Source organism: Pongo pygmaeus, chromosome 6 (genome assembly GCF_028885625.2).
Source record: "Pongo pygmaeus isolate AG05252 chromosome 6, NHGRI_mPonPyg2-v2.0_pri, whole genome shotgun sequence".
Taxonomy (NCBI): domain Eukaryota; kingdom Metazoa; phylum Chordata; class Mammalia; order Primates; family Hominidae; genus Pongo; species Pongo pygmaeus.
In genome coordinates, this window is record NC_072379.2 from 48,813,739 (window position 1) to 48,838,587 (window position 24,849).

Below are 24,849 nucleotides of genomic sequence, written 5' to 3' on the forward strand. Positions count from 1 at the left end.
CAAATATATATGCCCCAACACCAGAGCACATAGATACATAAAACAAATGTTATTGAATCTAAAGGGAGAGATAGACTACAATACAGTAACATAGAAGACTTCAACACTTTGTTCTCAGCATGGCCAGATGATATAGAGAGAAAATAAATAAAGAAATATTGGATTTAAGCTGCACTTTGGATGAAATATACCTAACTGATATTTACAAAACATTTCATCTAGCAGCTGCAGAATACACTTTTTTTTTTCATCAACACATGAAACATTCTTCAGGATAGGTTACATGTTAGGCCACAAAACAATCCTCAACACATTTAAAAGAATTGAAATAATATCAAATATCTTTTCTTACCATGATGAAATAATCTAGAAATAAATAACAAGAGTGTATTAGGCTGCTCTCGTATTCCTATAAAAAACACCTGAGACTGGGTAATTTATAAGAAAAGAGGTTTATTTGGCTCATGGCTCTGCAGGCTCTACAGTAAGCATAGTGCCAGTATCTGCTTCTGGGGAGAACTCAGGAAGATTTTACTCATTGTGGAAGGCGAAGCAGGAGCAGGCACGTCACACTGTGAAAGGGGAAAGGACGGGGGAAGTGCTACACACTTAAATGAGTGGATCTTGTGAAAACCATCTCGCTATCAGGAGGACAGCACCAAGCCGTGAGGGATCTGCTCCCACGACCCAAACACCTCCCACCAGGTCTCACCTCTAAAGCTGGGAATTACATCTCAGCATGAGATTCGGAGGGGACATCCAAAGTATATTACAAGAGAAACATTCAAAACTGTAAAAATGCATGGAAATTAAAAACAAACAAAAACAAAAACAAACAAACAAAAAAAACATGCTCCTGAATGACCAATTGGTCATGAAGAAATTAAGAAGGATATCTTAAAATTTCTTGAAATAAATGAAAATAGAAACCTAAAATTCCAAAATTTATGGAGCACAGCAAAAGCAGCTTTAAGAAAGAAGTTTGTAACAATAAATGCCTACATCAAAAAAGTAGAAAGATTTCAAATAAACAATGTAACAATGTATCTCTAGGGACTAGAAAAACAAAAACAAAACAAATCCCAAATTAGAAGAAGGAAACAAATAATAACGATCAGAGCAGAAATAAATGAAATTGAAACTGAAAAAAAAAAAGAGAAATGAAACAAAAACTTAACTGTTTGAAAATATAAACAAAATTGACAAATGATTATCTAAACAAGAATAAAAGAGAAAATACCCAAATAAATACCCAAATAAATAAAATCAGAAATGAAAAGAGACTGTACAATTAATAGCACAGAAATTAAAAAAAAAAAAAGGATCACTGAAGACTACCATGAACAACAAGTTGGAAAACCTAGCAAAAATGGATAAATTCATGGACACATATACCCTACCAAGACTGACTCAAGAAGAAACAGAAACTCTGAATAGACCAATTATTAATAATAAAACTGAATCCATAATTTAAAAAAAGTCTCCCATCAAAGAAAAGCCCAAGACTTCAAGACTTTGCTGCTGAACCCTACTAAACATTTAGAAAATAACTAATACTATTTCTTTTCAAACTCTTCCAGAAAATTGAAGAGAAGGAAATTCTTTTAAACTCATTCTACAAGGCCAGCATTAACCTGATTCCAAAACCAGACAAGGATACAACCAAAAAAGAAAATTATAGGCCTATATCCCTGATGAGCACAGATGCAAAAATCCTCAACAAAATACTAGTAAATGGAATCCGGCAGCACATTAAAAAGATTATTCACCATGACCAAAAGGGATTTATCCTAAGGATACAAGGATAGTTTGACATATGCAAATTGACAAATCTGATATATCACATCAATAGAATGAAAGACAAAAGCCATGTAATCATCTCAATAGATTCAGAAAAAGCATTTGATAAATTTCATCATAGCTTCATAAGATTACCAGGGGCCTGAGAGAAGGAAAGAATGGGGAGTAACTGTTTAATGAGTAAAGAGTTTTAGTTTGGGATGATGAAAAACTTCTGGAAATGAGTTGTAGTCCTGGTCGCACAACAAACTGAATGTATTTAAGCCACTAAGCTATCTGGTAAAATATTTAAAATGGTAAATTTTATATACTTTACCATAATAATAATTCTTAAAAGAAAGGGGAAAAGAATTGTCTTTACAGCAGACTCTCTTTTTAGTCAAGAAAGGAAAATTTTGATAAGCAGTTTAGTGGTGTGAATGGAAGGTAAGTGCTACTGGTAGTTTCAGAGATGCTTCCGACCTCCATGGACCACATTTCTGTTCAATGGGCCTTCCTCTTGTCAGATGATGATGACATTAACTTGTTTTTCACATCCCTAGCTGGGGCTTAACATGTGGGGAGAAGAACCTGAACTTGTGGAAGTGAAGGCAAGGAGGAGAGAGGACTTCTGGCCAGGAAGGATGAGTGGGTCTCAGTAGCACGGCCTCAGGCCAGGGCTAAAATGAATGATGGACACCTCCAGGAAGGGAAGTGCTGATACCTCTGGAAGGCATTCTCTAACTGTGAGTTTTATATCTCTTTTTACTACATTGTAATTTTATTTGTTTATTTATTTATTTATTTTCTGAGACGGAGTTTTGCTCTTGTTGCCTGGGTTGGAGTGCAATGGCACAATCTTGGCTCACTGCAACCTCTGCCTCCTGGGTTCAAGTGATTCTCCTGCCTCAGCCTCCTGAGTAGCTGGGATTACAGGCGTGTACCACCACGCCCCAGCCAATTTTTGTATTTTTAGTAGAGACGGGGGTTCACCATGTTGGCCAGGATGGTCTCGAACTCCTGACCTCAGGTGATCCACCCATCTCCCAAAGTGCTGGGATCACAGGCGTGAGCCACCGTGCCCGGCCTACTACATTGTAATTTTTAAAAGTTGACACGAAGCATTCAATATAGTTCATGGGCCAGCAAAGTACATCCCATGGGCTGGCCACTTGTTTTTGTAAATACAGTTTTTATCTGATCACAGCCAAGCTTATTTATTTATGCATTGTCTGTGGCTGCATTCACATTGCAATTGTAAGTTGTATCGTTGCAACAGAGATTGTTTGGCTCACAAAATCTAAAATATTTATGATCTGGTCCTTTAAGAAAAAGTTTGCCCCAAAAATAGCTTTGTCACAGATTTAAGTTTACTTGTGTTTGAGAGGGAATGGAAGGGGTCTTGACCACGTTTTGGAGCAAAGCCTTCCAGGGAAGTGCAGGGGTCATGTGAAAATGGAGCTCGGGACAGCAGTCAAAGCGAGAGGAGTGCGTGTTACCACTCTTGAATTTGTAGAACATGCAAGCACTGCCCAGGGAGTCTCAGAAATCCTCAGAGAGGGGACTAAGCTTCCTGCCACACCCAAGTGAGACCTTGGATCATAAGACATATTCGAGCTCCCATTAATGAAGCATGTGGTCTTTGGATTATATTTGGGACTAATCTCAATCCTTAAGGAGATCCGGGAATATGTCCTCGGTAAAACTGCCAAATGTGTGAAGAAAATGGTGCTATTTAATATAGAGTGATACTGCACAGGTTCACTGTATAATTGTATCCCAAAGCAAATAGTACATTGCTATTTCCTAACAGTTTCTGAGATGAGCGGATGACAAGAGTAGAGGTGAGAGGCACTTTTTTGAATAAGGATGTCTCAGGCATGACACCAACTATATACAAAAGCTACTCAGGTTTTTCATTACCATTTCTTAACATTTTAAATCTTAAATTTCCCTAAGAAGTAAATGAATCATATACTAGCTATTATAGATTGGATTTCCTTTAGTGGAATTGTTCCCAGAGTAAGAACAGAGCTACAATTCGATTGATCACAAGTTATTCCCCTGCCCTGGATAGCTGTGGGAAATTCCCAGGAAACAGTGCTCTGACTGACGTCATCAATTGGGCAGGCAGTGGAGCTCAGTCTGAACTTCTTTATCAGGGAGCAGAGTGGTGCCCTAAATTCTACCAGACTTGACTTTTGGATTTCCCAGAAAAGCTACCATTTATGCATGATACTCCAGCTGATACTATCTTCTACCCAGTCTCAGGACACGAGGGGCTCAGATGCTGATGGCAATGCTTTTCATTAACAAAATTTCACTCTCCACTCACGCCATCCCAGAGAGCAGGTTACTAGCAACCTTGTAAAAAGTATTTCTCTCTCCTATGTTAATAAAATTCCACAAATTTCACTCTTTTTAAAAAGTGACTTAATCATCAGGAACTGCAATATTGAGTTGGCCAATTATTTTGAAATCACAGTTACATCCAAATTTGAAAAGAGAAGCCATCTTTGGACTTAGCAACTACCGCTTTTAGACCATCTGGAGTTCCAAGCCTTCAGTATCTACGGTACGTAATCTCCATGATAATACCTTCATCATTTCATTCACTTATTCACTCATATAACCATTCCAAAGATGCTGGGTACTTATTATGGGTCAAACCCTGTTCTAAAATATAAAGGTAGCAAAGGCATAGTTCCTGCCCTTAAGGAAATTATGTTTTTAGGAAACAGACTATGCTTAGATTAAGTTTGATTATGACTGTCATGAATAATAACATTGTCATTCAAAATAAGATGGGACAATAACAAAATTTGGAAAATACTTTGGCATAACGCATGAACTAGCTTTGAAAACACTTTGCAAAGCAATGTCTCAGAAATCTTTGACCAACTGAAAATTGTTTTCAGTGTTATTACTGTGAAAGATAGCACTGACTTGCACATATTCTAACTTCTTTAAAATATTTTTAGTCTGAGTCTGAGTCAGGAAGACTGCTTGAGTCCAGGGATTTGAGACCAGCCTTGGCAACATAGTGAGACCCCTCTCTAAAGAAAAAGAAAAAAGGCAGGGAGGGTGGCTCATGCCTGCAGTCCCAGCTATTTGGAAGGCTGAAGTGAGAGGACCACTCGATTCCAGGAGGTGAAGGCTTCAGTGAGCTGTGATTGTGCCACTGCACTCCTACCTTGGAGACAGAGCAAGGCCCTGTCCCAAAAATATATTTTTTAACATAATATTTAACAATATATTTAACACATTATTTTAGTCACAGCATGCTACGTCTCTTATAGTGCTAGCACAATGGCTTATACATAGTAGACATTTCACAGGCTCATTGATTTTAAATTTGGAAAGCACTTTTAGAAATTAGCTAGACCTATGGTCCTTAACTTTAATTGGATTTTGGACCACTTTGAAAATCAATCCGTGTTTTTCTTATTCAAAAAACAAAAAACAAAAAAAAAAAAAACGTGCTGCCAGGCACAGTGGCTCATGTTTGTTATCCCAGTACTTTGAAAAGCCAAGGCGGGAGGATCACTTGAGCCCAGGAGTTTGAGACCAACCTGGGCAACATGAGCAAGACCCTGTCTCTATTTTAAAAAAAAATTAATTAATTAGCCAGGTGAGGTGGCAATTACCTGTAGTCTCAGCTACTGAGGAGGCTGAGATTAAAGGATCACTTGAGCCCTGGAGGTTGAGGCTGCAGTCAGTGAGCCATGATTGGGTCGCTAAACTCCAGCCTGGGCAACAGAGAGAAAGGCCCTGAAGAAAGAAAGAGAGAAAGAGAGAGAGAGATGGAGGGAGGGAGGGAGGAAGACAGGCAGGGAGGCAGGAAGGTGGGAGAGAAACACACACACGCACAAAAGGAAGAAAAGAAAAACACACTTACATCTTTGCATGCAATTTCAGAGGATTGGTGTATCAATCTAAAGACCATCCAGGAACTCCCTTAGCTGAGCATCTCTTATCCAGTCTACAACTTCCATTTTATAATTGTTGAAAATCATTGCTAGAAGAATAGTTGGAAAATTGTGTCCCCTAAGCCAAAGCTGGCTCACTTCTTGTTTTTGTACAGCCTGTGAGCTACGAATGGTTTTTATAGTTTTAAATGGTTATGTAAGTACCAATATATTAGCCTCAGTTCTACCTCTTGGCTTGCAAAGCCTAAAATATTTACTATCTAGGCTTTTGTAGGAAAAGTTTGCCAACCCCTGGTCTGGAATCCTTAGACAATATTCCCCCAAATTATGCAGCCAATTACTAGAAAACAGAGGACTAGAGTTCACGCCACCTGATTCCTCATCCATTGGTCTTCCCATTACTCCTATTGACTGATTAAAATCCTAATTAATTGATATAAACCCAATAAAACAGAAAACAAAGATATGTAATTTCGGAGTACTTAATAAGTAATTTCTCAGATAAGTAATTGGGCAGTTATGTAGAACGCTGAAGTCCAGAGAATTAAGTGACCTATCAAAAGTCATATAACAAATTTGTGAAAGAAACAAAATTAAATGCCTATATTCAGGTTAGGCATTACTGACTTATTGTTTAAAAACTTTGCATTATATTTCGTTCCACATATTTGAAAAATATTACTTCTTGGAAGTAGAAAATACTGGTATAGAAAGTATTTTACTTAAAGTTAAAATTATTTGAACAGATGTTGTTCTTTTTATTTATCTTACTTAAGAAGTTATTTTCAGATCCTTCCTGTTACGTAGTACTTTAAAATTGGGATGGAAAGAATTATAAGTACCATTATTTCACATTATTTTGAATATACTTCTTTTAGAAATTTCTAAGAACCTGATTGCTTACAGATTGTTTCCTTCTATTGACTAGGGCTGCCTGAATAGTTTCAAACTCTATCTGAAAATAATGCAGTAATAGAGTTAAAGGATTTTCATAACAAAAGGAAATTAAGACATCACTTAAAAGATAAGCATTTTAATAATTATACACAAATTCAGTAGTGCCAGCTGCCCTAAAAAATTCTATGATATGTTTAGCTGGTTTTTTGAGAGAGAGATTCTGAAATCATTTTTGTTCATATTTACCAATAAAAATTAGGTTTTACTTTCAGAGCAGCATCTCCTAAGCAGTAAGAATAGAGCAATTCTTTCTATAAAGGAGGAGTTGTGGTCAGAGAGAATAAGCTTGCTTTTTAGAGCAGAACCGTTTGAAGATTCCGAATTAGGACTATGCCAACAAATCAAGTGTGCTTTATTCTATAGCACTTTCATTCACGTCTCCCCAAACCTAAGTCTTCTGCACTTACCTTGAAAATCCAGATTTCTCAGTGATGGCTACAGAGATGGGCCACATGTCTGCCTTCCAAATAGGATTCTGTTTCAAAAGCAGGGTAGCTGGGGTATTTCCATGCTCTGCATGCATTTGCAAAGGCTCCGGACAGCTCACCAAGCAAAAGGAAGTGAATGTGTTCTAAGTTCCTCAGAATATCAACAGACCATAAAACCTCAAAACCATTTGAAACACAATAGTCTTGAAAAACCAAGCTGTTAAACATGAATAGTCCAAGTTGCAAACTACAGAGAGGCCAATTGTCAAGAAATATTTATGAAGGACTGATGACTACGATGAATCAAGTTTTTAAAATGTTATTCAAACTAAATTTGTAGAGAATGGGGAACAAAGTGATATCAAAAACAAAAAGGGAAGGTAAACTGTGTATTGTTCTTCTGGTGAAGGAATATGTGTAATATATCCTTTCAGTAAGGAGAAAATTTCCAGAGTTGCTCTATACCTTACTGGTAACTTAGGGCTCTCTCACTTTTATAATTGTGTTAATTAGCTGTCACTGATAAATGACATTGACTGGGATATGGCGCTATAATTATGTCATTTAATTAGAATTAAGAGAGAAAATATTTAAAATCAGAGTGTGCTATAGGGGCAGGGGAGGGGAGTAAATTGTCACAGCTTAACTTTTTAGACTGTCAACATTATCTCCAGAAGAAGCTGCCCACACGGTCATAGAGATGCACTGCCAAGTATTGAAAAAAAAATCATCAGTTCCTCAAACTGCTTTAACTTTCCTACCATTTGATGAGCACTCTATAAATTAGGATTTTATAAACTTTCTAATTATGTAAATCGGTGGTCCCCAACCTTTTTTGGCACCAGGGAAAGGTTTCATGGAAGACATTTTTTCCACAGACAGGGGTGGGGATGTTTTCTGGATGATTCAAGCACGTTACATTTATTGCACACTTTATTTCAATTGTTATTATGTGATAATATACAATGAAATAATTATACAACTCATCATAATGTAGAATCAGTGGAAGCCCTGAGGTTGTTTTTCTGCAACTAGATGGTCCCATTTGGGGGTGATGGAAGACAGTGACAGATCATCAGACATTAGATTCTCATAAGGAACACTGCAACCTAGATCCCTAGCATGGACAATTCAACAATAAGGTTCACGCTCCCATGAGAATCTAATGCCGCTGCTGATCTAACAGGAGGTGGAGCTCAGGCAGTAATGCAAGTGATGGGGAGCAGCTGTAAATATAGACGAAACTTTGCTGGCTCACTCGTGCACTGCTCCGCTCCTTCTGTGCAGCCCAGTTCCTAACAGGCCACGAACCACTGCTGGTCTGTGGCCCAGGGGTTGAGAACTCCTGATGTAGACAGCATGATAATATTATATAGAAATTTGTCAGTTAAAAAGTACTAATTTATTAAATATCAACATTTTCAACATTCCCCTATTTTTAAAATCCATTGTGACATTTCACTATTTCAAAAAGAAATTTTAAAAGGCATCAAAATGATACTGGCCCTGGGTTCTTTCTATTTTAAGTTCCCTAAGTAGAATGATAACTTTGGTAATTTGGGGTGATTCCTGGTATTCTTTACAATGCTAAAACACTCATTATTTTAGGCGAAATTTTTGCAGTTCTGTTTTCATCAGTATTCACATTTCTTACTCCAAACATAATGTTCTAAGTGCTTCCAACTTTGTTTCTTAGTTTGAAGAGAAGGAGAAGGCCTCTGCATCAGGAAACTCATCAATTTCAGCAGATGTGCGTTCTTTCTGCCATATGAGTTAAAATGTTATCTGCTTCAAAATAACTCATGCTAGAGATATTTCAAGCTTTATTAGTTGTAGAGAAGATTGTTGCTGACAAACCCTCCTGCTGAGAGCAGCTTACAAAAATGAACAGAATGCAAAACCTGTAAGTTTGAAGGCTTCAGAAAGCTGCCCAGGCAATGAGAGCTTGAAGAAATAAAATCCCCGGAAGATGGGAAGTACAAAACAGTGAACCTGATTTTCAACTCCTGAGTACTTTTTACTCAAGGCACTGCTGATTTGAAACTGGACACTGAGAGGTGAAGAAACAGGTGAAATAGAGTGACTAAGATGCTCAGAAGTAAAGGAAATCTAGTTTAAGAAGCAAACAGAGACCACCAAGGAGGTGGTGCCTTTATAATTACCTCAAATTTTCAGTTAGGACTCCTGAAGGGCTACACCCTAGGAGACAGCATGTGCTAGAAATATTGTACCATCACAAAGTGGGAGCCCAATTTCAAATCACCTAAATTGCTTAATTAGGTAGACAATCACTGAATAGATTAGGAGATTTGCCATCATCATAACGACCTCCTCACACACATCAAGCAAAAGTAAATACTCTCTGGAGGACGATAACACTAACCAGATCAATAAATTGACTCTCAAACTTTTTAAACACAATGTCCAAATTTCAGTAACTATTAAGAGGCATGTCTGAAGATAAGTCTAGAAAAACAGACCATGAAAATAAACAGAAAATAGAAACAAATGCACAAGGGCATTCAGAATTGATTGGCTTTAAAATAGCTGGAATTAATTGTTTGAAGAGAGTACACAAAATATAGAAAATTTACACTAGAGAATTTTTTTAATCAAACAGAAATTCTGAAACTGAAAAATAAAATAACTAAAGTTACTTAACTGATGAAGACTAATAGAAGATTAGACACAGAGGATGACGGAATTGAAATATATAGGTCAGTAGAAAATACCAGATTGGGCTGGGCATGGTGGCTCACACCTGTAATCCCAGCACTTTGGGAGGTCAAGGCAGGTGGATCACCTGAGGTCAGGAGTTCGAGACCAGCCTGGCCAACATTGGTGAAACCCCGTCTTTACTAAAAATACAAAAATTAGTTGGACATGGTGGTGGGTGCCTGTAATCCCAGCTACTAGGGAGGCCAAGGCAGCAGAATCGCTTGATCCCAGGAGGTAGAGGTTGCAATGAGCTGAGATCACGCCATTGCACTCCAGCCTGGGCGACAAACGCGAAACTCAGTCTCAAAAAAAAAAGAAAAAGAAAAAAAAGAAATACCAGATTGAATAATGGCAACAAAAAAAGATAAAAATTATATAAAATCACACAAAAGTCATGAAAGACATAGGGCAAACTTTTAACATGCCTATAATGTTGCTCTGGAAAGAAACAAGAGGAAGAATTTGGAAGAAACAATATTTTAAAGGGCAATACATTTTTTAAAAAATCATAATAAAAAAAAGACGTAGACTCAAGAAGCACTATGAATCCCAAAGAGGATAGAAACAACAACAAAAACTCCACCAAGGTCCAATATATGAAATAAAAAACTTAAGAAAGAAATTTTAAAATTATGTTACACGAGAAGCTGAGATGAGAGGATTGCTTTCAGCCAGGAGTTTGAGACCGGCCTAAGCAACATAGTGAGATGTCCATCTCTAAAGGAAAAACAAAAACAAAACTTAAAATCTGTTTGGAGGCAAAAAAACTTTTAAGTGAGCAACAGTAAGATTGAAGATAGACTTTTCAACAATAGCAATGGAACCCAAAGGAAATGGAACAACATCTTCAAAATTATAAAAGAAAATAACTGCTAATTTAGAGTTCTTTATGCAATAAAAATATCCATCATCTTGATGATAAAATAATATTTTCAGACAAACTGAAACTATGATGATTTGTAACCCACCAACATGAACTAAGGGAAATGCTAAAAGGAGTGATTCCAAAAGTGCAAAGGCAATCCCAGGTGAGAGCCAGAACTGCACAAAGAAACCAAGAGCAATAGAAAAAGCAAATGTGTGGGTAAACCTACATACATATCGAAGATTTACAATAACAATAGTAATCACCTAACAGGATTTAAAATATAGGTAGAGTCAAAATTCATTACAATAATAGGATAAAGCATGGAAGAGATATAAATTGAATTCAAGTGTTCTAAAATCTTTGCATCTTCTTGAAGGTGGTAAAAATACTAATTAATATTGGACTTTACTCAGTCAAGAATGCTCACCATCATCTTTGGAATAGTCACTAAAAAATAACAACAAAATTAGCAAGATAAAGCAGGAAAAAATGGAATGAAGAAATATTATCCAAAAAATGCCAAAAAGTACAGAAAAGACATATAGAATGGACAGATAAGTAGAAAACAAAGAGTAAGAGGGCAAATTTAAAACCCAAAATTTGATGATAATAATATGTAAATGCACTGAGCACTTAGCAGATTAGACTTTAAGGCAAGAAACATTATTGGCAACAAAGAGAGGTAATTTCATAATAAAAGTGTCAATCTTTCTAAAACATTACAATTCTGAATTTGTTGCAATTTTAGTCTCAAATATGTGAAGCAAAACAATGACATGACAAAAGGGAAAATGGACAAATTTATTATCATAGTAGAAGATTTTAACAAACCTCTCTGTGATACAACAAGCAGACAAAAATTCAATGTGAATATAGTACATTTGAACAATGCAATCAATAAACTTGACCTAATTCATGTACCTTCTACTCAGCAAATGCAGAATTCACATCATATGAACAATCTCAATTAACCCAATGGTAGATATAAAGCAAATATAACAAATATAATAAGACTGAAACTATACAGAGTATATTTTCTGATAATAGGCACAATTAGGCTAGAAATCAGTAACAAAAAGATAATGTTAAAACCTTTATATGTTTGAAGAGTACACAATATACTTCTAAATAAATCACAAGCTAAAATGTGAGTACAAAGGAAAATTAGGAAATACTGTTAACTGAATGATAATGAAAATTCAACTTATAAAAACTTTAATATTACAATTAAGGTCATATTTAAATGCATACAGTAGAGGTGGAAAGGTGAAATGAATGAAACTCAAGGTAAGCAGCAAGAAAGAAGAAAAATCAAGCAGAAGTCAATGAAAGATAAAAGAAATATATAAAAGAGAAAATAAATCTACAAGTTCATTCTTTTAAAGACTAATAAATTCAATGAATCTCCAGAAAAATAGAGAAAAAAAGAAAGAGGGCACAAAATCCAAGTATCAAGATTTTTTTAAAGAAGGGGCTTAACTACACATCCCTCAGGTAATAAAATGCTAACAAAAAGATATAACAGTTTCAGAGCAATTATTTCAATAAAATGGTGAAATAATTTAAAAAGCCATAATTTATATACTAAACTGCCACATGAAGAAATATATAATACAAATAGTTAATATCTAGTAAAAGAAATGAAATCTGTAACTACAACTCTTTGAAAACAAACTTCCAGTCCTAATGATTTTATGTGAATTATTCTAAACATTTAGAAATAACATCAATTTTACATATATTATTCCAGAGCACAGAAAAAAAGAAAGATTTTCTAACTCGTTTTTTGAGGTTATCATAACTTTGATAGCAAAATCCAGTGAGGAAATTATAATAAAAGGCCTAAGCAACGTCTACTCTGATTTATATAGACACAAAACTCCTACACAAAATATTAGCAAATAAAATCTAGTGATACACATAAATTATAGCTGGGCATGGTGGCTCAAGATGCCAGCATTTTGAGAGGCCAAAGCAAGAGCCCAGGAGTTCAACATTAAAGTGAGCTATGATCAAGTCACTGCACTACAGCCTGAGCAACAGAATGAGACCTGCCTCAGAAGGAAAACACACACACACACACACACACACACACTAAGGCATGGCATTATGGTCAGGCGAGAATTATTCCAAGCAGACAACACATGTAAAAATCAGTTGAGTGCAATTCACCACCTAGGCAAAATAGAGGAGAAAAATCATAGGATCATCTCAAAGAGAGGCAGAAAAATCGCAATAAAATTCAACATCCATCCATGATTTTTTAAAAGGCACCTACAAATGAAGAATAGATGGATACATGTAAAATCCTACAGCAAATGACCTGCTTTAATGGGAAAATATTGAATGCTTTCCTCCTGATAGCAAGTATAAGTCAAGGATGCCATCTGTTGCCGCTCTTACTAAAGATGTTTTATTGGATCCTAACAGAATGCAGTGAGGCAAAAGAATTAATAAAAGGTATAATATTGTAAAGAAAGAAATAACACAATCTTTATTTGCAAGGGCCATTATTTTATACATATAAAATACAAAGACTCCACAGATAGACTTATAGAATAAATTTGTTAACTATTGCAAAGCCAAAAGTTACGTATTAATTTTCAAAAATCAATTGCATTTCACACTTGCAACAAAGAAGCAAATAATACAATTTTTAAAAATAATACCATTTAAATTAGCATCAAAATGAAAAAAATTAAATACCTAGGAATAAATTTAACAGTAGATAAGCAAGTCTTCAGTGTAGAATAATATAAAATATTGAGAGAAATTAACAAAGATCTCAGTGGGTGGAAGACTATGCATTACTTTCACATAAAAAGATTCAATATTGTGAAGATGGCAGTGCTTCCCCAAAACTACCTATATTCAATATATTCCTAATAAAAATCCAAATAAATGATTTTGTGAAAATTAACAAGTAAATCCAAAAATTTATATGGCAATGTAAAGCACCTTAAATGTCCAAGACAATGGAAGAAAATAAAAATATTTGAAAGACTAAATTACCAGATACCAAGATTTATTTTAAAGCTAAAATTATTAAAACAGCATGGTATTAGCACAATCATAAAGAAGTATAGTATAGAGTCCAGCAAATGATCCACACGCATATATGAACACTTATTTACAAAAATGGTGGCAATGTAAAGCAGTGGGGAAGAAGAAAAGAAGAAAGAGGGAAAGAGAGAAAGGGAGAGAGGGAGGGAGAGAAGGAAGGAAGGAAGGAAAGAAGGAAGGAAGGAAGGAAGGAAAGAAGGAAGGAAGGAAGGAAGGAAGGAAAGAAGGAAGGAAGGAAGGAAGGAAGGAAGGAAGGAAGGATGGAAGTCTTTTTAATAAATGATGTTGGGTCGATTAAACATTCAAATCAGGGGGAAAAATGAATCTTCAGTTTCTACCTCACATTATTTGCAAAAAATCAGTTCCAGATAGATTGTTAACCTAAATGTGAAAAGTGAGACAATAAGGCTTCTAGAAGATAACAAAGATTATCTTCTTGACCTTGGAGTATAGGAAAATTTTTTTAAGAATACAAAACCCACTAATCACTAAAAAGGACACTGAGTCAAACTACTTTAAAATAAGACTTTATACTCATCAAAGATATCATCAAGACAGTAAAAAGAGAAACCATGAAATGAAAGCAGATATTTGTAGTTCATATAACTGACCAAAGACTCATATCAAATATTTATAAATGAGAAAAAAGATAGATAATATAATAAAATTAGTACATACAAAATACCTGGATAAGCAATTTGCAAAAGAAGGTTTTCTCATAAGTACAGGCGATATTAGTCATCTAAATTAGTCACCTGGTAAATGATAATTAAAAACAGCCATGGAATACCACTAAATATATACCAAATGGCTTAAATTAAAAAGACCACAATACCAAGTATTGAGGAGGATGTGGAGCAAATAGAATTTGCATATGCTGCTAGTGGTACAGCTAAAGCTTTACTTCTCAAGCTCAACATTCCTTTGTCTCATGATCCAGCAATTTCATTATTAGATATGTACCCAACAGAAAATGCATATGTATATGTGCCAAAAATACTACAAGAATGTTCATAACAGAAAAAAGCAAAGTAGTCAAAATCTGGAAATAATCCTTGATGTGGCTCAACAATAAAATGTATTCTTTTAAAAAAAAATATGGATGTGTAGTTGCTCTTTAACAATGAAAATGAATGAAATAATGTTACATGCAAAAACACAGATGCATTTCACAAACATAGTATTGAGAAAAGAAGCCAAAAACAAAGAATTCGCTGTGTGGTTATGTTTACATGAAGTTTAAATACAGGGAAAACTGATCTATGATGTTGCAAGTCCTGCCAGTGGTTACCACTGAAGGCTTGGGAGGAGTGTGAGCAATTAGGGGAAGAAGGGGTACTTCCGTGCTATCTCTTGCTCTGGGTGGCGAGCGCTCAAATGTGCTGACATTGTGATAATTCATCTGGTTGCACTTCTGTGATTTGTGCATTTTGCTGTGTAAACAATATACTTAAATAATAAAAGTTCATTTTTAAATGTTCCCCACTAAAAATTTAGTGGTACAGGTGATTTGACACTAATTATTTTCATAGTTCTATTATTATTATCATTATTATTTTATGATGGAGTTTTCACTCTTGTTGCCCGGGCTGGAGTGCGATGGCACGATCTGGGCTCACTGCAACCTCCACCTCCTGGATTCAAGTGAATCTCCTGCCTCAGCCTCCCTAGTAGCTAGGATTACAGGCGCGTGCCACTACACCTGGCTAATTTTTGTATTTTTAGTAAAGACGGGGTTTCACCATCTTAGCCAGGCTGGTCTCGAACTCCTGACCTCGTGATCCACCTGCCTCAGCCCACGGTTCTATTATTTCTAAATAATGATTCAGCCAGCATCCTGTTTTCTCACATGAAACTTCACATTAAATGTCCTCCTCTCTGAATTACCTGCATGCTACAGCTCATTTTCCTGGGAACAATGCTAAAACATCCTCTTCCTCACTTTGAAATATATTTGTCCAGTGCTTTATCTCATTGAAATAAATGCCAGAACAATTAGTTCCAAATCCATATTTAGAGCTCATTTAGAACAAATTTGCATATGGCATTTGTGAGCTTCCAGCTCTCACCTATTAAATCAACGTGCAAAGTAAACTCTGGTTGAACTCTGCTGCAGATCTTCAAAATTATCTGAATCACCTAAAAAGGATGATTTCCATTATTGGGACTCCACACAAAAAAGAGGGTGGTGATAACATGCCAAATATTTAAAGAGCAAAGGAGGGATCTGTGAAGCACAGAATCTCAGTGTTCAGAACTACTCACTGATACCGGAGACACCCCTCCAAGTACCATCCAGTCTCTAGTTGTTCATCTTCTGACAGCTCTGGCATTTAAAGTTATTTATTACTTACAAACTGAAATGTTTCCTTACACTAACGACTCACATTTTAAATTCCCATCTTATAGCCAAGGAGAAAAAAAGTGTAATCCCTTTTCTCCATGACAGCCCTGCAAGTACTGAATGATGATTTTCTTGTCCTGTCTGAGTCTTCCCTTCTCCATGTCTGGAGCTGTGATCTTTTAAAGCAGTACTCGCATGATGTGGTTTTGAGTTCCTCCATTCTCCCAGCCATTCTATTTACAACATCCTTCAGTTTCCGTAAGTTCCTCTTTCTTAAAGTGTTCATCCAAAACTCCACCAAATGCCTTCAGTGTGCTCCGACCTGTGAAATAAAATTTCTCTCCTCTTATGTGATGCTTTAAGAACTGCCTTCAAGCACAACTTCCACCATCCTGTGATTTGGGACCCAGGAGAAGGACATTTTATTAATCATTATTAAACTTTAGTTTGCTCCTGCCTTCTTCAGGACTTTTTAGATCCTAAGTCTGACCACTCACCTCATTCAAGATGTGAAAAATTGTCCAAAACAACAGACCTGAGGTACAAGTCCTCCACCAGCTACCTGATAGCCTCCAGTTGGGCACCAGTTCATTAACGAGTATCCTTTGCCTGGAGGTATTCTCCAAATATCATACACCCTGTGTTTCCGTAAGGTCAACATAGCCAGCAGCGGCCTTGCCAAATGCCTCGCTGAAAACCACATACCTGTGACTAATGAATATTGTCCATCTTCATTCTGATAACCTGTCCAAAATATCCCTGTTGCAACTGAGCTTTCCAGCCATGTGAATTAGGATGTAGATGCTGCATTCACAGTAGTACAAAGAGATTTGGAAGTTGAGCTGCACTCAATTTCTCCCCTTCATCTAGTAAACTGGGTGTCTGTAGAAAGACCATATAGACTTTTGAGCGTCATTTTGCTAATTACAACAGTGGGGTAATTGCCTATATCTCTATTATAGATTTTTTGAAAATTTGTTTGTTTTACAATTTGTGTGACATTTGTTTAAAGCAGTATTTTCTCTTTAAAGTGTTCAACAAATTTCAAACTTCACACTTCAGAATGATCTGAAACAAGGGCCACCAAACATCCCCACTAGTGCAGAGGCAAAGGTTCTTACCATTTAATGCATTCAGATACTATATTTAGTTATAAAAACCTTTGTCACCTGTAAAGAAATATTGTGAAAAAAAATGATACGATGAAAATGATGAAGATGATGATGATGATGATGATGATGATGATGATGATGATGATGATATCCTGGCTTCCACCCTGAAGTCTACACCTGGAAGACTTCTGTTGAAATAACTTACATCACTTGCTTGGCTTCTCAGAGTATGAGAAATTGTATTTATACTCATGTCAGGGTATTACAAGGTTATTTTAGGGCAGTTGCTAGGGTGACAAACATATTTTATGGGAAATATGAATGCACCTCAAATTTGTACTTCATCTCAGCAAAGGACTAGATTCAAGTCCTGTGTAATTCTCAGGAAACAGAGTTACAGAGTATCATTTTTAAAGCAGAATGTGTTTTTCCAGAAACAGAGCAGCAGGCCCTGCTCTGTGGGAGACAATACCCCTATAAATAGAGAAGAAATCTAATGGTATTTTGTCTTAGGCAGGAAGGCTTAGAATATCAGGGTAGAATTTCAATTTTTAATGTATTTATTCATCAATAAGTTTCAAACACACACATGTACACATATCAAATAGACCTAGTAACTGAATCACCAAACAAGAGCTTTTATTCCAAGCTAAGCCCGGTCAGCCCCCAGTTATGAGCTTCAGGCATCACCATGTTTAGTGGAATAGTCTCCGACCTTTTCTTTTGACCGTAAACCTTAACTTCTTGCCTCATTGCCTACATTAGTCAGAGTTCTCTAGAGGGACAGAACTAATAGGATAGATGTATATATGAAGGGGAGTTTATTAAGGAGTACTGACTCACACGGTCACAACGTAAGGTCCCACAATAGGCCGTCTGCAAGCTGAGGAGCATGGAAGCCAGTCCGAGTCCTAAAACCTCAAAAGTAGAGAAGCCCACAATGCAGCCTTCAGTCTATGGTCAAAGGTCCAAGAGTCCCAAAGCTGAAGACTTTGGAGTCCGATGTTCAAGGACAGGAAGCATCTAGCATGGGAGAAAGATGGAGGCCAGAAGACTCAACCAGTCTAGTCTTTCCATGTTCTTCTTCTTGCTTTTATTCTGGCCATGCTGGCAGCTGATTAGATGGTGCCCACCCAGATTGAGGGTGGGTCTGCCTCTCCCAGTCCACTGACTCAAATGTTAATCTCCTTTGACAACACCCTCACAGACCCACCAAGGAACAATATTTTGCATCCTTCAGTCCAATCAAGTTGACACTCAATATTAATCATCACATTGCCAAGTCTACATTTACTCAGCTCTTGACAGTTTAGCCTTAATTGCTTTTAGTGGCCCTGGGCTGCACCCTGGACTTGAAGGTAGATTTAGCTTCTTCAGTTCCAGGCACTCTCTCTACCTGATGGAGTCCCGGCTTGGAACTCATCATCAATGATAGTTTTAACACTCACTCATTCCCTGAGAGGTTCAAAGAGAATGGCCAGCTCTTGCTTGAGAAAGATAAGAAACAGTTACACTGTGTCTTTACCTTAGTGGCTTTAAAAGAGTTTTACTCTCTTTAAAAAAAAAAAAAAAAAAAAAAAAATCTGTGGCTTACTGTTTACTTAACATCCTTCTCTTAATCCTTTATTTTGGTCCCTGAATCTTCAGAGTGTATTTCCTCCAAGGATGACTTTATCAATTCATTCAAAAATGCTTATTACACCAGGCATTGTACTTAACAGCGTAGGTCCAGAAGCTGCCTGTTAGTTTGATTCTGCCTTTGCTAGGGAACGTGTCATCTGCTCGTGAAATGTCACTCAACAGCCTCCTTGCATTTGCCAGCACTCCACTAGACACAGTCTCTTTGCCTTTGAATTCCTTCACCTTTATGCACCAGTCTCCCTCTCACACACTCTCACTTTCACTACCATTTCAACTTGCACATCGAAACCTTAAATTATCTACCATAATAAACTCAATTGTTTAGATTCGATATCCATATTTTGTATACAGTTCAACAGAAAGGTGGGTCTATGAAATTAGGAACTATGATTTATCTATTACCCTATATTATCCTAATTTCATAGGGAATATCTGTATTATCCTAATTTCATAGGGAATTTCCTATGAAATTAGGAACGATGATTTATCTATTACTGCTTCACCGCACTTAGCACAGTAGCACCAAACACACTGTATGTGCTCAAATGTTTGCTTAGTGGGCAGATGGACAGATGCTTACTTTGTGCCAGGCAGACAGTAAGAATTTCATAATTTTTTAATATTATCCCCACAACAATTTTATGAGGGTAGGAATCATCAGTTTCGTTTTATAGATAGGGAAGCAAACTAGAAATATTGAAGTAATTTGCTCAAGGCCATTATTAACAAATACTATTATTACTTGGTATTATGTTAGTCAGATTGCATTTATGAGATTTATAATCCTATTGCTAGTGTTTATTAGATACTTATGCCTTCAACAAATATTTTCTTCCTATTATCTTACAGAGTCCTCAGGCAACCCTGTAAGATAGTACAATTATTAGATTCATTGTGTGTATTCTCTACGTGCAGGACAATCTAAATCAGAGCTGTTAAATGCGATCTTTTCACTTATTCACACTTTTCTCTCCATGGCCAACCCAGGAAATGGAGCATACAAAAAAAACTTCTGCTTTCCTAGAAACAGCATTACCTAAAGAAAATAAAATCAGTTTACATCTACAGTTGCTCCTCTGGTTCTCCATTACCAGAAAGTCATCAGGATCACTAAACTGTCATCACTAAATCAATTTGAAACTTCATCTTCCATTATTGATAGGGACCAGGATGGAACCACAGGTTTTGACATGCTTTGATATTATTAAATATATGTATTTGTTTTTTCTTACACATCATATCAGTTAAATAGGTAATAAAACTGTGGTGTGTTTTATGATAGGAAAACTCAACTATGAATCAGGTTTGTCTAATTTCCTCATTCTTCATTTAAATGTACTCTACCATCAAGTCAATATATCTATCAATTGTTTTCAGGTATTGAATCTTTCCTAGTCTTCTGTTTCCTTCTATTCATCTACAGAAACTAAAGTAAGTACCAAACACCATGAACCAAAAGTTGACACAAGGATGATATTTCCTGTAGATTGACATTTTTGGAAAACACAGCTATTGCTCACCTAGGGATTTTCCCACTTCCTTTCAAATGAGATGTCAATTTTGTTTGGTTGGCAAAGTGCCCAGCTGTGGTGGTTCTATTCTCAGCCAATAAATTTTTAGCCAGGCTTGGTGATGCACATCCTCCTTGCTGGTGATTGGTCTAAAGATGGAAATATGACGCAGGCACAGCCACTGGAGGTTCCTGAGAAAGACTTTGCTCTCCTATTTTTTAGGGGGTTAGCAGGGAGATAACAAAGACACCTGTCCTTTCTTTTTGAAACTGAGTTGAATGAGAACAAGCTTCCATAGTTGTACCCATGCAGGGGGTACATCTAAGAACAAGTACCCAACATGCTGAGGTTGGCATACTGGATTATTAAAGAGCTGGGTCTTTGACATCAGTCCAGGCACTGCACAAAACCCCTGTTCCTCCATGCGTTCTAAAAATTCTTCTAATATGAGAAAATTTAATGTCTGTAACTTTTGTCATATTTAGTTAAGCTTTCCATTTCTTTAAGTGCAAAAAAAAAATCCCTAACTTAATCAATATGTGTTACTAGTTGCAACTGAAGAGAAAAAGAGACCATTTGCATCCTTAAGAGACAATTTAACCGTGCTGCCAGTAGCCAGAACTAACATGTGTCACGTCCCTCTGTCAACTTGGCGAAGTTGACAAACCACAATTTCTTCATGAAAAACAAAAAACACAGGAATATAATACTTACCTCACCTGATTACTGTGAAAAGAAAATGTACATGACACATACCTGATATATAACTAGTGTCAGGTAACTGATAAATACAAGTTTCTGTGATTTCTTTAGAATTATCTCAGTGGGTGATGAAGTATTGCTGAGTAATTGATTGTTCTTTTTGCATTTAACTGATATTTTTTGTATGACCAAGGCTACAGGAAAGGCAGGAAAATCCTCTCTCTCCATATTTCCAGAAACCCCTCTGAAGAGCTTTTTTCATGAATGCCCACTGTGCCTTTTTCATTGATGCCACTTGCTATTTCAACCTTTCCTGTCCTAATTCATAGACAGTGTCCTACCACTGCAAAAACAAGCAAACAAACAAAAAACAAAACACACAGACACATACACAATTTTCAGAGCCTCCACCATCCAGCTAATTCTACTGAAAAGCTGTAAAATAAACCAGCGGGCAAGTAAAAGTAGGTATTAGTGAAATTTCCCTGTTTTTTGTTTGTTTGTTTGTTTGTTTGAGACAGGGTCTTGCTCTGTCACCCAGGCTGGAGTGCAGTGTCGTGATCATGGCTCACTGCAGCCTTGACTTTCCAGGCTCAAGCAATCCTCCCTCCTCAGCCTCCTGAGTAGCTGGGACTACAGGTGTACGCCATCACACCCGGCTAATTTTTTGTAGAGATAAGGTCTCCCTATGTTGCCCAGGCAGGTCTTGAACTCTTGGGCTCAAGTGATCCTCCTGCCTTAGCCTCCCAAAGTGCTGGGATTATAGGCCATGGCACCTGACTTCCTGTTTTTTATCTTCCTTTCAGCATTTTTTCTAGAAAATAAATATTGCAAGAACTCATCTGGGGAACACTGGAGCAACATCACAAACTCATCCCAGTAGTATTTCTCTGAAGTGACACCAGTAAGCTTGTCCATTACCCAATATAGGTGAGCACCACATACACCCAAACTGTGGCTGCACATGCCCTGAAACCTTGCATATCAAATTTTCCCATTCTCCTCCAGTTTTGGTCTAATTTTAGACAAGAAGTCTTTTCCTATCTAGCTTTCTCATCTGAAAAAGGAGCAATTAATATCTCCTACCTTGTAGCCATTGAAGGGATTCACAGATTGCAGGAAAAACAAAGTACTTGTCACAAAGAAAACACCAGTGACCCAAATACCACTCTTAAGAGGTGAGAAGACCAGATACATATGCGGATTCCTTCTTCCCCGGATATGATAAAATGCATAATGCCAATGTGAACTTCTTGGCAGGGGGATTCTCCCTGTTGAGTGTATGTTTACCAGTCTTGGACTCATGACTGTGAGTCTTGACTGACAGACATCCTGGTGAGCCTAAAATCAAGAATATTTTCAAGGTCTGTCTCCTTAACTTGCACTCCCATTGTGTTTCTGCTGACATATTTTGCCTGGGATAAATTTTAGAAGCTAGGACTACTGTGATAAACTTTAAAAATATAAGGCACTCAATGACTCAGCACTGAAATCATAACTTCAGAGGAACTATATTCTTCCAACTCCAAGACCGCAGAAAAAAACATCAACTCCACCTTGTATCAAAAACCCATCAGGTTGACAGAATAGATTAAGAATTGACTAAGCTGAATCTGGAAGCTTGGTTTCTTTCAATTTTAACTTTCAGAGCCAAGTAAATTGGGTGTCAGGCCTTACTTCTTTTGGTCTTTAATGTGTTTGGATTTTAACTTGCAAGAAAGTTTATTCCGTGAACTAAATTCTCTCCCTTGGGATATCATGATGGAAGTCACTTACATTCCAAATTGGGGTGTCTCTCTCTTTTTTTTTTTTTTTTGAGGCGGAGCCTTGCTCTGTCACCCAGGCTAGAGTGCAGTGGTGCGATCTCGGCTCACCTCCCAGGTTCAAGTGATTCTCCTGCCTCAGCCTCCCAAGTAGCTGGGATTACAGGCACACACCACCATGCCCAGCTAATTTTTGTGCTTTTAGTAGAGATGGGGTTTTGCCATGTTGGCCAGGCTGGTGTTGAACTCCTGACTTCAGGTGATCTGCCCACCTGGGCCTCCCAAAGTCTGAGATCACAAGCATGAGTCATCACGCCTGGCCTTGGAGTTTCTCTTCTAACTCAGCATCTTCATGTTATTATCTGATCTCAATGCAGAAGCCTATATTGAATTATGTAGCTGGATATAATATGGGATGAAAAATAATATAGTCAATAAAAATTTTAGCTTTTGGAACAGAGTGGCTACAGGGTTAAGTTTATTTAACATTTTGTCCTGATCCTTTTCAGAGTCTTCAGTAAAAAAAATAGTGAAAGTCCTAGGAGGACCCTAAAATGAAGAGTGATTGATATTAGAGGAGGAGATCTGTGCTAATAGAATCATAATCTTCCTTCCCAAAGGGGTAAACAAAAACTCCTTGATTAGCATGAGCTTAATGGTTAACCCCACTGAATTAAGAGAAGCAGCAACTGAGAAAATGTTAGATGGTTTCCAGAAGAGGAGGTTTTTCCTTATGTTCTCTTGCCTACCTCTTAATTCTCCCCACAGAGGTGAGAACAATTATCGTGTTGATGAACAATAGCAGTTTGTCTCCATACTTCCATATTGGGTGGAGCCAATTTATCAAAAGCCCTAGACGTGGAAGAGATGGTCTTTTTCTTCTTTCTCCTCTTCTACCTGGGACCTACAGAAGTCAGCCCCTCAAAGTTTCCTCCCTGAAGGCCATTCTCTGTGGTCATGAAGTTGGCAAGCCCATTTAGCTCTCACAGCAAAACCACGGCATTCAATATCACTTTATATGCATGATAATCTTTATTTGGTCTCTCTGGATCCTTCTTCTTATATCACCAGTCACGTGGACCTCATGCAAAGAAATGGGCACTCTTAGCCTCCCCTCCTCCTCCCACAGCCTGCACGTTGGCCAGTTTCTGTCTACTCTCAGATTGTATCTCATACCCTTATCCTGTTTTGTCACCTTTCATCTCATTTCAGCATCCACGTTTTCTTGTTTGTCCTTGAGAACAGAGTAAATGCTCTCAAAGGCATTGTCTTTTCTTGTGAATAATCATCAGAAGAAGTTAATTGTTAGGATTCTTATATTTCTCCTCCACATGGCTTCATGAGCCTTGAGTTTGTGCTGTTGCCTCTTTCTCTAAGTGAATGAGAGTAGAGATGTAGTGATGAGGCTGAAGGAGAGAAGGAGGGTGAGGAGAGAAGAGGAAGGAGAGGGAGGAGGTAAGGAGAGGAAGAGGGGAGAGAATCCTCACTGCCTCAGAAAGGAGGTCCGCACAGTAAGTTAGGAGTTTCCTGATCTTTTTGCTTGAATACGCTAAGGATGCCTTTGTCCTGTCTGGCTCTGTAGTTTAGTTTCAAAATTATAATAAATGTTGGGCAACAGTGATTGCTCAAGACAGGACCAGTCATGCTATACAAACAGGTAATGCCTCATAGGGTTGACAAATCATTGAACAGTATGTGAGGTTCTTTCAGAAACAATTGTTAAGAAAGAAGATTCATGCTGGGCAAGGTGTCAGAGCCTCAGCAACAGAAAGTGATTGTCTCACAAGTAGTAAGAAGAATTTACCAACAACAGAATAGGTTCAAAGAGGAAAGTTTTATCAGATAAAAGAACGCTGCAGAAGAGTGCGGTGGGGTGCCTCAGCAAGAGAGAACTGAGCACACAGCAGTGGATTTTTCCTTGGAAGTATTTAAGGGCCTTAAAGCGGGAGCTTAAGAGTAAATTGGACCACATTAGCCATGTAGATTATGATAAATGATTACATTTGTAGGAATTTTGGTGCTTTGATGTCAAGA

At 37.2% G+C, this 24,849-nt stretch overlaps 1 protein-coding gene across 3 annotated transcripts in view; it reads right to left on the reverse strand.

Moving 5' to 3' along the window:
- GPR141 (G protein-coupled receptor 141) overlaps nt 1-24,849 on the reverse strand; it is a 228,263-nt gene that overhangs the window by 60,961 nt on the left and 142,453 nt on the right. For 2 of the 3 annotated variants that reach the window (XM_054495682.1, XM_054495679.1), the window contains exon 1: nt 7,073-7,161. The gene's annotated coding sequence lies outside the window, so the exon portion shown is untranslated. Of the gene's footprint in view, nt 1-7,072; nt 7,162-16,791; nt 16,969-24,849 lie in introns of those variants that run through there. The other variant, XM_054495680.1, reaches the window with a different exon arrangement.